The following is an 11,722-nucleotide window of genomic DNA, read 5'->3' on the forward strand; positions in this document are numbered from 1 at the left end:
ACAGATGATGTTCTGTGAGAGACTAGTGATGTCCTGTGAGAGACTAGTGTCCTGTGAGAGACAGATGATGTTCTGTGAGAGGCAGATGATGTTCTGTGAGAGACTAGTGATGTCATGTGAGAGACAGATGATGTTCTGTGAGAGACTAGTGTCCTGTGAGAGACAGATGATGTTCTGTGAGAGACTAGTGTCCTGTGAGAGACAGATGGTTTTCTATGAGAGACTAGTGTCCTGTGAGAGGCAGATGATGTCCTGTGAGAGACTAGTGATGTCCTGTGAGAGACTAGTGTCCTGTGAGAGGCAGATGATGTTCTGTGAGAGACTAGTGATGTCCTGTGAGAGACAGATGATGTCCTGTGAGAGACTAGTGTCCTGTGAGAGGCAGATGATGTTCTGTGAGAGAGACTAGTGATGTCCTGTGAGAGACAGATGATTTTCTATGAGAGACTAGTGTCCTGTGAGAGGCAGATGATGTTCTGTGAGAGACTAGTGTCCTGTGAGAGACTAGTGTCCTGTGAGAGACAGATGATGTTCTGTGAGATACTAGTGATGTCCTGTGAGAGGCAGATGATGTTCTGTGAGATACTAGTGATGTCCTGTGAGAGACTAGTGTCCTGTAAGAGAATGATGTCCTGTGAGAGACAATTGATGTCCTGAGAGACTAGTGTCCTGTGAGAGACAGATGATGTTCTGTGAGAGACTAGTGATGTCCTGTTGCTGTAGATGTGCTGAAGTAATTTAAAGCTTCTACATCTCCTACTAATCTCTGACAGTTGTAACCTTTTTTACAGGGGTTGACGAATGGCTTTGGTTATTTTGTAAAACACTGCTTTACTAATGTGGTATAGCCACAACTAAATATTACATTATTTTGGGGACAATAGGTGTTTAAATTGTTTAATTTTGAAGCTGTGAAAAAGTACAAGTACAGTACACATCAGTTTTATATGTAACTTGTATGCAAAATCCCTCTCAAAGATTATCAGAACTGAAGCACATTTGAAATAATTGATGACCATATGCAAATATTTTTCATAAGGGCTGGATAAAGAGGGAAGTGAACTCATTAAATTAAAATTAAAGTGCAAATGTGGAAGATGAGGGGTGACTCTAAAATTAGCACAGGATTTTCTGTCCAGTGCTTTATCTGTGCAATGAATGAACCTTTGTCGCCGCAAGAGAATTCATAATAGAGCAAACTAAAATTGAGGAAAGCAATATTAACAGTAGACTTGGTTACGCTCATCATAATCAGTCTCACACACCTCTTATTTTGGCTCTAATTAGTTAAAATAGCTCCATTATGGTTTAATAAATATCTATGTTAATCTCTAGTGTCAGTATGTGTGACTTCAGGATGTGAGCTCAGGTTTTGTAAGGACAAAATATGGGTTCAGACTCACTTTAGTGCTTTTAATGTATCTTTATTCAATCATTTTCTTTACGGCTAAGTCTCTTTATTAATCAGGGATCGCCACAGCAGAATGAACCACCAACTTATCCAGCATATGTTTTATGCAGTGGATGCCCTTCCAGCCGCAACCCATCTCTGGGATACACTAACACACTCTCATTCACACAGCTGTCGCCTCACAGAAAGAAGGTCGCTGGTTCGAGCCTCGGCTAGGTCAGTTGGCATTTCTGTGTGGAGTTTGCATGTTCTCCCTGCGTTTGCATGGGTTTCCTCCAGGTGCTCCAGTTTCTCTTAGTGAGGGTTTAGGTGTGCTTTGCACTCACACAAGTGTACCGTGCCAAAGCCCAAGTGAACCGTGCCCGATTCAGAGCGCTCACACTTCTCAAACGATCCGGGAAACGGGCCTGGGCACGGTTTGGATAGCATAGTGTGAGTATGCCCTTAGACTTTATTGCAATCTTTATCTCAATGGACAGTGTATTTACTGAATAACACAAGACATTCAAAAGTAGCCTTCAAAAAAAAAACTTTCTTTATAATCTATATACACCATGTATAGCTCTGGGCTTAGAAAGTTCTCAAAATATAATTTTATCCTACATTTTTAAGGGAAAATTAAGCTGTAGGTTATATAGGTGGCTGTTAAATGCAAAGCTTCTCTATAAAAAAAGGTGAAAAAACAGCAGCAAGTTCTGAAAGAGATCAAACCTCAGCTAGGTAAGGAAAAGTACTTAAAAAGTAATATAACACATACTTTGCATAAAAAGGAAGACAATTAGTTACTTTTTGTGGAATTAACTCAATATTGTAATGCACTACTTTCAAAAGTTACTTTCCCCAATACTACCTTACTAATTAAAGTTAAGTAACTTCAATTAGGCCGCATTTAACATGGGGAAAATATGTATACAACAAATGTGTAATTACTTATTATAGTATATTAATATTGTTTTCAGATAATAGCTTGCGGTGTGATGCGGTGGTGCAGTAGGTAGTGGTGTCGCTTCACAGCAAGAAGGTCGCTGGTTCGAGCCTCAGTTGGCATTTCTGTGTGGGGTTTGCATGTTCTCCCTGTGTTCGCGTGGGTTTCCTCCGGGTGCTCCGATTTCCCCCACAGTCCAAAGACATGCGGTATATAGGTAAATCGAGTAAGCTAAATTGTCCATTGTGTATGTGTATATGGGTGTTTCCCAGTGATGGGTTGCAGCTGAAAAGGCATCCGCTGCGTAAAACATGTGCTGGATAAGTTGGCGGTTCATTCTGCTGTAGCGACCTTAGATTAATAAAGGGACTAAGCTGAAAAGAAATGGCTTGCAGTTTTTTTGTTTTTTTATTTACTTGCCATCCAATTATTATTTTCCATCTATAATCACATTTCCAAAAGATTTAGTCAGATTAAATATTCTTATTTAGAAGATTTAAAGCCAAGGTCTCACTAAATGGAAGGTGAAGTTATTTTAATTCTATTGTAAGCTTTAGTATGCATGCTTTTTGTATACTACACATTTAGTTGAACTATATAGCTTCGCAACATGTCAACTAGCAGTCATTAGACAATGTGCTTTCTGTTTAAAGGTTTGTTTTATTTTGGTCTTTCAGAGACTTTCTTACTTACTCCCAGAGCCGTTTATATCGAAATTGATATTTAGCCGCACCGCTTTGGTGTTTCGTAACATCTAATTTTTTGGGGGTGGGTAGTTAGCCCAACGCTCAACCCACAACCTGGAGAACCAGGACATACATATTATGGACAATTTAGCTTACCCACTTCACCTATAGTGCATGTCTTTGGACTGTTGGGGAAACCAGAGAACCTAGAGGAAACCTCAGCCAACACGGGGAGAACATGCAAACTCCGCAGAGAAATGCTAACTGACCAAGCCAGGGCTCGACCAGCGACCTTCTTGCTCTTAGGCATCAGTGCTACCCACTGTGCCACTGTGGCACCATTTTACAAACCCAACAATCAACTTTCTCTTTGCTAATAATCTATAAAGGAGACACTGATTCCCAAAAAAATATCTAAAGGAGGCCATAAAATTTGCATCCTGTGCACAGTGTACATAGAACCCTCAGTAATCTATTCAATTCAATTCAATTCAATTCAGCTTTATTTGTATAGCGCTTTTACAATGTAGATTGTGTCAAAGCAGCTTCACATAAATGGTCATAGTAACTGGAACAGTGTGGTTCAGTAACTGGAACAGTGTGGTTCAGGTTTTAGTGTTTAAGTTCAGTTCAGTTCAGTTTAGCTCAGTTCAGTGTGATTTAATCATTACTGAGAGTTCAAACACTGAAGAGCCAATTCATCGATGCGTAGCTCTACCAATCCTGAACCATGCGAGGCAGTGGCAACAGCGGAGAGGGAAAACAAACTTCACCTGATGGGAGTGAAGAAAAAAAACCTTGAGAGAACCAGACTCAGTTGGGCACGACCATTTTAATTTCTCCGCTGGCCAAATCTAGAACTGCATATTCCAGGCAGTAATTATCAAGTACAGTAAGAGTACTTGGGCTGCTTCCTCTTAAATGAATGTAGAGAACTCAAAGTGAGTGTGTCAATGCACTTCCTGGCTCACAGCAGGAACTCAAGAGCCAGAGCTAATGCATGTGCATGTACTTTATGTGTGTGTTTGAGACTGCATCTTAGAGACCCCTTTACACAAGTGTCTCACTAGGCCATTCACGCTAATGTTTCTGAGCTAGAATCTGCAAGCCATCGACCCTGCTGTGTCCTAGCTTAACTGCTTGTCTGTCTGCATCTCACTAACACTGCTGCTATTGAACCTGCTGTTGGGTATCAGGCATTAGTCTCTAAATATGGACATGTATTTGATCCCTAGACGTAATGATATCTGAATCTTTCAAAAATTGTTCACATTTGTGACCTTGAAACCTCAAATATGATTCATATTATCTAAATTTGGAGTTCTAATATTGTGCAATTTATAAAAACCTGGTTAAAACCATACCTGCCAGCACTCCCATCTTTCTCAGGAGTCTCCAGTATTTCAGACCCATCTCGCTTTTTGTCATTTCTCCCGGAAAACTCCCGAAATTTCACCCCTTACCCTGGTCCTCAGATTTTTGGAACAAAAACACCCTGGATCGATGAATATTCTGATGGCAGCGGCTGTTACTTGGTGAGCAGGGGCACCCCTTTCAGGCCGCTCCGCTCCAAAAATGATACATTTTCATATGAATGAAATCATTTGATTGTGTGCAATTTAGCCACTGTTTTGACAATACATAAAATTGTTGTTTTCTCATGTGATCAGACTGGTTAAAAACCAGTAAACGGGTTGCGCCTGACTATGTCACACCAGGCTAATAGTGTTGAGAGTGAAGAGAAAAAAGTTTAGAAAAGTCACATTGGTATACAAAGCTATGTTTAGACTTCAGCCAAATCAGATTTAGTCTCAAATCAGATCTTTTCAGACAGACTTTCTATTTAGTTTCAAGTGATGGGGTCAGATTTGTGTGTCCAGACATAGCCAGCTTATCTGCATATGGCCATGAATGAGACAAGCATTCGAAATGGACAGGAAAATGGGAGTACAGAACAGTTGTTTTGCAGAATTGTTTCAGCTTTGAACTTTTCTTATGCAGTAAATGGACACTCTGAACCACACCTGGTATTCATATTGTGATTTGTCATGTTGTAGTTATTGCCAGCATGTTGTGTCACCAGTTTTGAATTTGCCACTCTTAACACGACTATATACAGTTGAAGTCAGAATTATTAGCCCTCCTGAATTATTCACCCCCTTTTTTATTTTTTTTACCCAATTTCTGTTTAACAGAGAGAAATTTTTTTTTTACACATTTTTAAACATTATAGTTTTAATAACTCATTTCTAATAACTAATTTAATTTATCTTTGCCAGGATGGCAGAGCATAATATTTTACTAGATATTTTTCAGACACTTCTATACAGCTTAAAGTGACATTTGAAGGCTTAACTAGGTTAATTAGGTGAACTAGGCAGGTTAGGGTAATTAGGCAGGTAATTGTATAACAATAGTTTGTTCTGTAAACTATTGAAAAAAAATAGCTTAAAGGGGCTAATAATAATGACCTTGAAGTAGTTTTTTTTTTTTTTTTTTACTGCTCATATTCTAGTCGAAACAAAACAAATAGGACTTTCTCCAGAAGAAATCATCATACTCTGAAAATGTTCTTATTATTTCCTGATTAAATTCAAAGGGGGGCTAATAATTTGACTTCAACTGTATATAGTGTGTGAAAATATTATGCCACAAGTATTTACACCTGAATAAGTAAATTGATTGTTTTAAGTTTTATTTGTATCTTTTGGTGTAGTGTACAGGCCCATAGCCAGCCTGGTAAAAGAGGTAATTCTTTTTTTTTTCTCCAAAAGTGGACCTTTTTGCAGTTATATGCCTCTATTTCTATTTTGTTTTGAGATTTAAATACTGCATTTTAGTGACATTTTAAGCACTATGTTAGCTGGACTACCTTCCAGCTGCAACCCATCACTGGGAAACATCCATACACATTCTCACACACACTCATACACTACAGTCAACTTTAGCATACCCAATTCACCTGTACCCATGTCTTTGGACTGTGGGTGAAATCAGAGCACCCAAAGGAAACCCATGCAAACACAGGGAGAACATGCAAACTCCACACAGAAATGCCAACTGACCCAGCTGAGGCTCAAACCAGCAACCTTCTTGCTGTGAGCTGAATGTGCTAACCACTACGCCATCATGCCGCCATAATAATAATAATAATAATAATAATAATGTAAAACTTCACAATTTCTAGCTCTTGTAAAAAAGTGCATTTGAAAATTCATGGAATCAATAGCCAAAACAGTATTCAAATCAATTTCAATATGGGCCATTTTTGGTGCTTCCCACCTTTTTATTGGTCATTTTTTATTTCAAGAATAGGGTTCAAGATTTAGAATAAGAGTTATTTGTAAAATGTTTTCTCAGTTTAAAACAATACAGTATAGCGAAATATGACTTCTCTTTAGTCAAATTGTATGTTTTCTTGCACACTGGAAGTTGGACTCATGAAAAATATGCGTTAGCACTGAGCAAAACTGATTAGCTGAAGTCACACCAGAAAGCCTTTTATGGGTTATTTTCCGTATTTATAATGGCATAGAAGTGAAAATAAGACAAATGAGATCCTGTATGGGACAAATTGTGGACCTTTGCCAGGGTAGGTCTTCTGAACCACCAGAATAAGAATAAGCATTCTCAATTTAAAGAAGAGTGTCTAGAACAGTATACAGTACAGTACTGACTTTCAATCTTTGCCGGCAAGTTTCCATTTTGCCACAGTTCTTCTGAATTTAGTCCATCTCAGTTTGTTGTTTCTTTATGATGATGGTGAGATCAGATCTGTGTGGAGTGCTGACTGCTGGTATGTGTGGCATGCCTGATATTAAGCAAATACTCTCATGACTCTCTCATTGGCCAACGGTCCAAATGTGTGCACATTGTGTCAGCAAATGCATTATATAAATCAGGTTGTAAAATGTGGCAGCATGTTTCAAATGATGAAAAAAATGCTTTTAATACAGAAAATACGGTAAATATAATACAGCACAGCATTATCTTCCTATAAAACACTAGGAGCCACATTGTTTCTTAAAATCCCGAATTGTTACAACAAAGGTGCTAATGAAATGTCACAATAGTCTCTTTGACCTTTCCATGTACAGTAACACTAGACATTAGAGCAAACATGCCCTTTAGTGCTGATGTGAAACTGCAATTTCTTGCCTAACATTACAATTTTCATTCATTCACTCATTTTCTTCTGGCTTTGTCCCTTTATTCATACTAAACTAAGCTGAACTTAGTCTCTGAAAACTGGACTGACATGTTCAGCTGCTGTGAAACAATTTACATTATAAAAGCGCTATAGAAATAAACAACAATTGAATTGAATTGAATCAGGGGTTGCCACAGAGGAATGAACCGCCAACTTATCCAGTATATGTTTTACACAGCGGATGCCCTTCCAGCTGCAACCCAGTACTGGGACACATCCATACAATCTCATTCACACACACTACAGCCAATTTAGTTTATTCAGTTCATCTAAAGCACATGTCTTTGGACTGTTGGGGAAACCGGAGCACCCAGAGGAAACCCATGCGACCACTGGGAGGACATGCAAACTCCACACAGAAACGCCAACTGGCTCAGTTGGGACTTGAACCAGCAACCTTCTTGCTGTGAAGCGACAGTGCTATCCACAGAGCCACCATGTCGTAAAATTACAATTTTGTTCATGGAAAATATGTCAGAAAGACAATTTCAACCAATTTCAACAAAACCCATCATAATTGAATGTGAAGTGAACCTTAATGTACTAATAGAAGCATTTGACTCATTCACTTCCAATGGGAGTGTGCTGTTCTTGGAAATGTATTTTCAGTGAGTCAGAGTCAGCGACATGTCCATCATAACACATCAGCCTTGAGTCTCCGTATCCCAGAATCCCCTGTGCTCTCATTCATTCTCTTACTGTGCCAGTGAGCTAAACTCCAGCCCTCCAAGCTGAAATGCTGTACCCCCCTCCCCTCCTGAAACTCACAATTTTTATATATGCACTAATATAGCTGGCGTACAAATATTATGTGGCTGTAAAAAGCAGATGAAATGCAGCATGACTTTATTTACTCCAATAAAATGCTGCAACGTGTCTGATTAAACTCGTAGATCAGGTTCGGTTCTCTGTATTCATACTGGTCTTCCGCTCTCTTTGCACTTGTTAATTAGCGTATTAGCGAAGCTCCAACTATAAAGGCTCGTTCTCCATAACAACAGTCATTTAGCGACAGGACCCTTGTTCTATTACAAAAGAATAATAGATTCACAAGGACACATTTCCGCCAACATACTCAAGATTCATGCCCCAGGTATGTATCTGCACGTGAGAAACCCAGACAACAGACATCTGGTGCCATAGACATCCCAAGGCGTCCCTTATCAGCCGTTTGCAAATGCTAAAGCACCGCTAAACCCTTTTCGGCTGTTAAGAATCTAATTTCCGACTTGCTTCAAAAATCTCTGAATATCATTTTTTATATTGTATCATTAAATTCCATCCTAACACACATTAACCTTAAGATTATGTTCCAAAATAACTGTACGTTGTATTTTGGATGTTGGTAATGCTTCCAAGATTCTTAACTAACTTAACGAGCAAGCCCTTGGGCAACTATAGCTTAATTATTCATTCATTCATTCATTTATTTTCTTTTCGGCTTAGTCCCTTTATTAATCAGGGGTCACTGCAGTGGAATGAACCACCAACTTATCCAGCATATGTTTTATGCAGCGGATGCCCTTCCAGCTGCACACTCTTTCACACACATACCAATTCAGTTTATTAAATTCACATATACCGCATGTCTTTGGACTCTGGGGGACATCGGAGCACCCGGAGGAAACCCACACGAACACGAGGAGAACATGCAAACTCCACACAGAAATGCCAACTGACCCAGCTGATGCTCGAACCAGTGACCTTCTTGCTGTGAGGTGATTGTGCCACTGTGACACCCTAGTTTCATTATGTAATAATGATATATGTTTCTGTTTTACTGGTATCTTACCAGCATGACTACACCCGTCCACACCAGCATCACCAACTTGTACATAAATTTTTGTCTGAAAAGAATTTTTACAAGAATGCTGATCAAATGGTTTTACACTTTAGCCAACTGTGATTTTTTTTTTATTGATTTTAATACATGTTAAATGATTATTTCACCCAAAAAAATTTTATTATGTTACTTAATACTTACCCTCAAGTCAATCCAAACCTCAGATACCTAGATCACAGCAAGAAGGTCGCTGGTTCGAGCGCTGGCTTGGTCAGTTGGCATTTCTGTGTGGAGTTTGCATGTTCTCCCCATTTTGGCGTGGGTTTCCTCCAGGTGCTCTGGTTTCCCCCACATTCCAAAGACATATCCTATAGGTGAATTGAATAAACTAAAATGGATGTAGTAGAGTATGTGTGTAAATGAGTGTGCATGGATGTTTTCCAGTACTGGGTCACAGCTGGACAGACATCCGCTGTGTAAAACATACTGTATGCTGGATAAGTTGGCAGTTCATTCTGCTGTGGCAACCACTGATGAATCAGTCCCTCTAAGCCAGGGGTCACCAATCTCGGTCCTGGAGGGCCGGTGTCCCTGCAGGGTTTAGCTCCAACTTGCTTCAGCACACCTGCCTGGATGTTTCAAGTGTATTTGATAAGACCTTGATTAGCTTGCTCAGGTGCGTTTGATTAGGGTTGGAGCTAAAATCTGTAGGACACCGGCCCTCCAGGAACAAGTTTGATGAACCCTGCTCTAAGCTGAAGGAAAATTAATGAATGAATAAATGAAATCAGAGAGCTCCCTCACCCTTCATAGACGAAAAAATTGGAGGCAGAAATGGAGGCAAAAATATTGGCTATTCTATGTGACTTCAATGGTTTAACTGTAATCATACTTTTAGAACACCGTGTGCAAAAAAAAAAAAAATGTGTTCACTAAAGTTTTGTCTTCCTCATCAAAGTGTCTGGATTTTTTGAGTTTGCAGCATAACACGCAAGTGCATTTTAGGGTGAACTAACCCTTTAATTGATTCATTTCATTTTCTTTTTTCATTCATTTTCTTTTTTCTTTTTCTTCTTAGTCCTGGCTTAGTTCCTTCCAGCTGCAACCCATCACTGGAAAACAGCCATACACTCTCATTCACACTACAGACAATTTAGCTTACCAATTAACCTATAGCGTATGTCTTTGAACTGTAAGGGAGACCGGAGCACCTGGAGGAAACCCACACAAACATGGGGAGAACATGCAAACTCCATACAGAAATGCCAACTGACCCAGCTGAGGCTTGAACCAGCAACCTTCTTGCTGTGAGATGACAGCGCTACCCACTGCACTCTTAAATTTATAGAATGCACATTTGAGTTAGATGTCAATATTTCATTACTTCATGATCATTTTAGACCAAAACAAATTCTACTTCCTTCAAAAAATTCCTGTCACATTTCTCTCTCTTTTGAACTAAAAAGATGATTTTTTTTATAACTTGGCAGTTTTAGCAGCTCAGAAAAGGTAGAATTTCATTGTCGTTATATTCATATGTTTGTTTTAAGCCTGACTCACACTGTGCATTAATTTATTAATTCTTAACAATTGCAGCTTGTCAGACTCTACGAATATGATTCCACATCACACTTTAAGATCTCAGTTGTCATAATGTTAGTATATTCGGTGGTTGACTGGTACCACTAATGCTCCTTATAATATTTAGTTATAATTTTAAAAGGTAAGAAAAAAAAATAGAAAGACACTTGGTTTTGCTGCTGCATATACAGAGTACATATAGCGTGTGTTTGGAAAAAGTAATATATTTTTTATTATTTTTGTCTCTTTTTCTTTTTATTAAACAATTGTATTTGTATTGCTTTAGGTGATATTAACCAAACTTCTTCTCTTTAGTGTAATATGTTTTGCATACCAATGAAGCATTTTTGCAGACCTAGATGAACCTGATAGAAATGCAAAGACCTGTTTGTCTAAAATTAACTTCCTGTGAGCAGAAATGTGTTAAAACTGAACAGAGAATATGTGCAATTGAGAAAGTCTTATGCTTATAACGTTGTGCAGAGTATTTGTAGAAAAAGAGGAAGTTTGTATGGGTGCAGCCAATGGAGGACTGATTGACAAGTGACAAATTCCACTAAACTCAACTTGTTAATATCAGCTGCATATAAAAGCTGGACTCAGAAAATTAAAATTGTTGAGCACCTCCTGAATGTAATTCTTGCATTGCATTAGGGATTACCAAAGTTCTGTGAATTGAATTATTCATTTGTATCCAAATTACTGATTTTTGACATTGAAGAAAACCCTCTCCTGACCTTTTTTATTGAACATGCATGAAATTGATTTAATATTCCAACAGGTAATATTGTAGATGTTACTCTTCCTCATCCTCACAATCAACATTCTCACATTCTGGCATTTGAACATTCTCTTAAATCCCTAAATATATGCATCAGTTGTTATTTTAAATGTGAGCTTGCATTTATATTTATTTGAAGGCACGTTTTTTATTTTTTAACTCATTCCTATTTTTCTCTTTCTTGAGGTCGAAGTTGTAAAGTAGCCTATTTTATAACACCGATGTAACATTATGCAAGTCTAACATAAACAGCAGTGTAATTTCAGGGCATTTTGCAAGTAGCATGTACAACAGAAGATAACATTTGATGTGAATAGTGCTTTGTGTCTACATATTCCTCCAAGT

The sequence above is a fragment of the Danio rerio genome, chromosome 9, assembly GCF_052040795.2.
Source record: "Danio rerio strain M-AB ecotype USA chromosome 9, GRCz13ab, whole genome shotgun sequence".
NCBI classification, from domain to species: domain Eukaryota; kingdom Metazoa; phylum Chordata; class Actinopteri; order Cypriniformes; family Danionidae; genus Danio; species Danio rerio.